This window comes from Rhodamnia argentea, chromosome 3 (genome assembly GCF_020921035.1).
Source record: "Rhodamnia argentea isolate NSW1041297 chromosome 3, ASM2092103v1, whole genome shotgun sequence".
NCBI classification, from domain to species: Eukaryota; Viridiplantae; Streptophyta; class Magnoliopsida; order Myrtales; family Myrtaceae; genus Rhodamnia; species Rhodamnia argentea.
The window spans coordinates 15,439,819-15,446,229 of NC_063152.1; the positions used below are offsets into that span (position 1 = coordinate 15,439,819).

The 6,411-nt window shown below is 37.7% G+C and overlaps 1 pseudogene; it reads right to left on the reverse strand.

Moving 5' to 3' along the window:
* Positions 1–3,921: 3,921 nt before the first annotated feature.
* LOC125314107 lies at positions 3,922–5,643 on the reverse strand (annotated as a pseudogene).
* Between the last annotated feature and the right edge of the window lie 768 nt (positions 5,644–6,411).

Here is a 6,411-nt window from a genome sequence, read left to right on the forward strand (position 1 = left end):
TCATCCAAAATTTGATCCAATTTGAGAAAATTATCTTTAAGATTTAAAAATCTAGTTTCAGATAATTGTAAAAAAAAAAAAAATTGGATAATTATGAAATCCAACCAATTTTTATCCCTTAAGACGAACTCAAGATTGTTTCAAAAAAGATACCAATCCGAATTCTAGATAATCTGAATATTTCAAATGATATGGCAATCTCTTCAATATAATGATCGGGATTTAGATTCATGAGAAAAAAACAAGCCATCAGATATATCTAAAATTCAATCAGAATATCCATAATTTGAATTCAAAGATATGCATAATATTCATGAGATATGCTCCAAAGTCGAAATAAACAACCAAAAATTTCCAGAATAATCTCGAGGTAAGCTTTGAAACTACAAATTCAAATCAAAGAATAGCAATGCCAAATATTCATGAGACTGGTTTGTTCAAGATTCCAATTTTCCAATTTAAGCAAAAATCCTTACGGATAATGTCAAGTAATCCGGACAAATTCAAACAAGATAACTTTGATAATCAAGAGTAGAATTTTGCTTTATCTTGCGAACTGGAATTTCCTAATTCAAACCTTGCTCGAAAATTGCGCACCAAGCTCGGATGATTGGCTTGATCTAGAGAATTCCACATGTGTTAAGGACTTCGGCAAAGGCGATTTTGTGGCTTCGACAATGCTTAATTTGTATCAATAATTTGAGCACCAATTGGCTGAAAAATCAACACTAAACAGAAAAAGGAATCTTCCACAAAACAATAGGTAGATCACCCTCTATCCTGCAGAAGAAAAACTGCATTGTTTAATAAGCGAAATCATCCAAAAAACGGGGTTGTTTTGGATTCCAAACAGCAGCAAAATGCCTCTGGACAGCAGCTAAATCGACAATAATCAGTCGCAAAAAATAAACACCAAACTACAGCTCGAACAACAGCAAACAGCAGCCTGAACAGCCCCATACAGCAGCTCGATCGGCACTAAACATCAGCGAAATCAGCCTCCAAAGTAGCAGCAACTCAGGGACCGAACAGCAGGTGAAACAACACCAAACAGTGATGGATCAGGTGGGGGAATAGCTGCAAAACTGGATCGAATCGGCCAACAAAAACTTGGACGAACAGCAAAGCAAACTTGGACCGAGCAGCAGCAGAAAATGAGCTTGGATCAGCAGGGCTGAGCTAGAATGTGCGACGGTGGCAGCTGAAGCAAGGACTCCTCGGTGTGGGTTTGATTTAATCTGCGAACAAAAGAACGAGAAAAGGACGAGCACCAAACGCAACAGCTGGGAGAGAAATAAGAAGCATAAATTCTGGAATTTCCTTCACTAATCATGCTCCTCTGTTGCCACGCACTTGTCTTATTTCCTCTTCATGTTTTTGTTCTCTTTTGCCGTGTCTGATGTTGTCCATGGATGGCCTGAGAACCTGCAAAAAAAAAAAAAAAAAGAAATCGTGGAAAGAAATCTTGCTTCTCACCCTCTCCAGTAGCTTCTCTCGCTTTCTATGTTTTTGATGTCGACGTCCCAGTGAAGCTCTCTGGCCATGTATTATAATCAATTGGCCCCCCTTGAACCCTAAGCTTAACGTGATATTTATAGACTAGGGTCAATTAATCCTAGTTGAAGTAGGATTCCTTAATGACCATCAGATTAAAAATTATGATCTTTAGGAGTCCAATTTCATTAAAACTCCTCAATAATTTCCGCTACAAGAGGAATTGTCATGGGCTAGCTCAATTTCCCGCTCTTGCGGGCTTAACTATACAATTCCAGGCTCAAATTGAGCTTTAATTAATTAAATGAATAATTAATTAAGAGCCTTTAACATTTAAATGAGCATAAATGAGCTGAATTAAATATGAAAATAGGTTCAAGCCCTCTTAGAATTTTTTATAATCTCCCCATGCTCAGCTGAATTTTCCATGTGATGCCTAATCCGTTTGCTTGTCAATTTAAGCTCAATTACTTTCTCTAGCTTGAATACAATGATGCGCACGAAAAGTAAATATGTAATGCATGAGAAATTTATTTTTGGTGAGAACTATGACTAGTTCTCATTCTATGCTTGAAATGAATGATTTTTAGAAAAATCAAAATTTAGGTGTCAACAAAACCCCACACAACACAAAGTCATCCACAGGAAAACAAATATCTTTGGGAGACTGCAAAATGAAAAGTTGACTACTCCCTATTAAAAGAAGTAGTTTCCACTTTCCATGCAATGCATAACTTAGTGAAATGTGCTTTTAGGACTACCAGTTTCTATCACCAACATCTGCTTAACTGGAACAAGACAAAGAACACGAGAGTACTAATTTTGGCACCCCAAGTAAATTAACCTCACTTGGTATTGTCGATTTGATGAAGAGATCCAGCAAAATTGTGAGAACATTAGGTAAAGTCGAATTTCATCCAGAGATGAAGAATCTTGTGTTGTGTCTCATATTCCTAATGAAGAGACAGAGAGGCTATGAAAATGTTAATAGAGGTGTTGAGGAGAAGAGTTGAGGGAACTTTTCAGAAAAGGACCAACTTTCAATTCCAAATCAGAAAAGAGGAGGCGGGGCAGGTACCGTTCTTGTGTTTGGGTGGGTCGCATGAGTACACATTTGGGATAAAAGATGTCACCCGGGTACAAATTTGAGTTTTTTGTTGTCACACAAAATAAAAAAAAATTGAGATAATTGTGTTACAGTGGATATAGTCTGGGGTTTTTGATAATTTCTATCCTAATTTAATTTTGCGGAATGGATGTCTTATCTAGCCTAATTTTCCCTAAAAGAAAACCAATTTTAGGTTCGGTTCCAATTCTGTCTTGAGTCTTTTTCTTTTTCTTTTTTTTTTTGTCAGAAAGAAAAATCCAAACCTTAAGTCCAATTCAAATCTACCTCAAACTTTTCTTTGTCTAAAAATAATCCCCAACTGTAGGTTCCGTCTCACATCTACCCTTAATTTTTATTCTAATTTCAAATCTATCCCCATTAACCCCTTGTCCAAAAATCATCGTTCGTCGTCCCTAATTTCCCTTCATATCAAAGAACAATTACGTGTTGAAAATATATTTTCACGTCATTTTACTGATGTGGATTTGTTATTTTCACCTTAAACAACTAATGACGTTTTTGGATGGAGGGTTAATAAAGGCAGATTTGAGATAGATTAAAACTTGATTTTTTTTAAATAAAAAAAAAATTCAGTGTAGATTTGGGACTAGAGTTAAAGTTGGTGATTATCTTAGGTAAGAAAATATCCAGGACAAATTTATGATTGGACCTAAACTTGAGGATTTGTCTTAAGATAGAGCAAAAGATTGAGGCAGAATTGGAATTTTACTTTAATTTTAAGGTTTCTTAGTCGATTCAGCCTATCTCACGGGTGGATAGTCATTTTTGGGTAAAAGCTGTAAGCAAAGTGATAAGTACTCATTTCTCAACAAACATCCATATGGATTTCGAAATACTTGAACTCCCCTAGCCTCTTGGACTAATCCAAAGCTGATAAAAAAAGAAGTGCTCGTTTATCTGCTCCACTCTCAGCAATGCTTAACACGAGGAATTTTAGGATGCTTACATGTTCATTATAGGAGAAATAACCCCATGCCCTTGCAACCAATAATCCTCTCAAGTGAATGATTTTTGAAAGTTATGACACTTAAGTGAATGTTTTGAAAGTTATAGCACTCAAGTAAACGCCGTATATAAGTTATGACACTCATGGTGTATTTATCCCACAAATGACACTCTTGAAGTGAGAATGCAGCTGGAATTTGTCACAACGATCTCATGACCAACGATCTTCGCAATAAGTTCAATTGCAGAATGACAATTCCCACAAATTCGTAGATTCTTCGTTAGAGTTATCGTGCTACCCTTCTCGACAATACTGATCCATGCAATGCCACAGCAACCCTTTCACGATGGAGTTAGCTTAAAAGGGCATGTTTCTCACAAGATCCCTCTGCTTCCTCTAGCTCCCCACATCGTCCTGGCACACCCACCGTGCAAGCATAATGCTCGCGCTTCTCAATTCAACGGAAGTGTTCTCACTGAACTATCTAAACAAAGCATCTCTCCCCTTTTGTAACAACTCCGAATGACAACATGAAGAAAGCAGTCTTGCGTGTGTGATCTCATCTGGTTGTACATGTTGGCGTATCATGTGGTTAAACAAATCCATAGCTCGCATCCCTCTGCCATGTTCTGCACACCCCGCAAACAATGACATTCTAGGGGACGATGTTCTTCTCCATGACTCCTTTTAACACTGCAACAGCATCATCAACGACTCCGCACTTTTTACACATGACTATAAGAGAATTGCCAACAAAAATTTCACTTCCCAATTTCAACTTTACTGCTGACACATGGACCTTCTTACCTCGATCTAGACACTCTAAAATACAACAATAATTTAACGTGCTTACAAAAGAAGATAGATTAGAACATTTGTTCTCATCATGTCACGGAACTCCTTCGTGCCATCTTCATGCCTACCATTCAAGCCATAACCAGTTAGAAGAGCCGTGCATATGACCACACTCCTATACGACGCTTCAATGAAGACTTGGGTTGCTTTGTCAATTTGCATGTAGTTACCATAGAACGTGATGGGAGAAGCACATACAAATCCATTAAGGCAGAATCCTGACTTGGAAACATGACCATTAATCTGCACACCAATGGGAAAAGACAATGCATTTTCACAGGCACATAAAGCACATGACAAAGTACTTGGTGCAACACCAGACTTGAACATTCTCTCAAAAACAATTAAAGCTTTTTCACTCTTACCATTTTGGTCAAGCTCGCCGATGATTGAAGTCCATGAAATCACATTTTGAGAAAGCATTTACTGAAACAACTTCATAGCATCGCCCCCCCTCGCAGCTTCACTATACCCCTGAAGCATCGCATTCCATGCTACAAGATCTCTTAAGGGCATCTCTTTGAAAAATCCCTCGGCCCGGTCAACTTGTCACAAAACAACATTGGGTTCAGGTATTTCATCGAAAAGCTCTTCTGTCATCATCAATTCCTCGCCTCTAAGCAGCCTTTGATCATTGTGATATGTATGATTTTGTAGGACCACCCCCAACTATTTTAAAAGCTTTTAGAATGTTGGCAGTGATCTCACCCAATCTTACACAGTATCAGAGTATGAGGTACTGAATTTGAATCTTTCTAGGTTTCCACTTACTTCTACAGTTAAATATGTCCATGCTTAATATTAGGAAAAAAAGACCAGACCAAGCGTGAGGAGGAGTGATAAAATATATATATTAAATCATGACTACATCTAACAACTTAAACTTTTAGAATAGTTGGCGGTGATCTTACAAAACCTCACGTGTTCCAACAAATTTGCGTCTCCCGCGGGCTTTTCTTACAATAGTTTTGAGGCATCGTCAAGGCGGCTATTTTGACCAACCCATGATCATTTTTGTGAACGAACCAACATCTAGGCATTGAACATGTCCATAACCTCGAACCTCCCGAGTTTCATCTTGCTTTTCATCCTTAAGGTGTGCAGAGACGGCGGGACTGTCATGAGTTGCATAACTCGGACGTTTAAAGAAGCGCTTGGAGACTTGTGTGTAGGTTTCGAATGAACCAATGAAGAAGGGAACGAATTTGTGCAGGAGCATAAGTAGATTTGGATAAATAATCATAACGACAAGCTTCCCTACTCCAGTTGTCGCAGTGGGCACAACTCGTGAACTTTTAAAATTATCGTACCATCAAGGCCCATATAATGAAGGCAATTCGATAAATCGAGATTTTTGGCTGCTATTTTGAGGAGCATAATTGTGCCTCAGCCATTTGTTATGTGGACTAAAGCTTCAAACCATTCTAATATGATAATTTCATAAGCATACACTGAATCATGAAATTCTTTGAAATTTTATCTAATCTATTAGATTCCTTTATCTTGTTTGGGTATACTCTTAAATATGTATTTTTTTTTCAAGATAATTATTTTTGTTTCTAGATAATGAGACAATGTCATTTTTATTTTATTTTTTTTATAACGGATCTTTGCCTTAAAAGGATTTCTCAATTGAAATTTCTTTTTTGGTCTAAAATACAGGTACTTTCATTCACTTAATAAAGTTCGAGAAATAACCTGAAGTAGCATCAAAACGTAACAGGTCCCTAAGAATGGAGGGGGGCATAGACTGCCAATTAAAAGAGAGATAACCTAATCTATGAGCTTTAGCTAACCAATCCGCACAAGAGTTGGCTTCGCGTGGAGAGAAGATAATTCGGGCTTCCTTAAGTTGGTCCAACATCACTTTGCAGTCTGCAAGTAAGTTCGAAATGGGCCAAGGACCAGGGACTGAATGGGCTTGATCTGCCAGAAGCTCCACAAGTGATAAATTATCACTAATTATATCCCACTGCAGAACAGACCC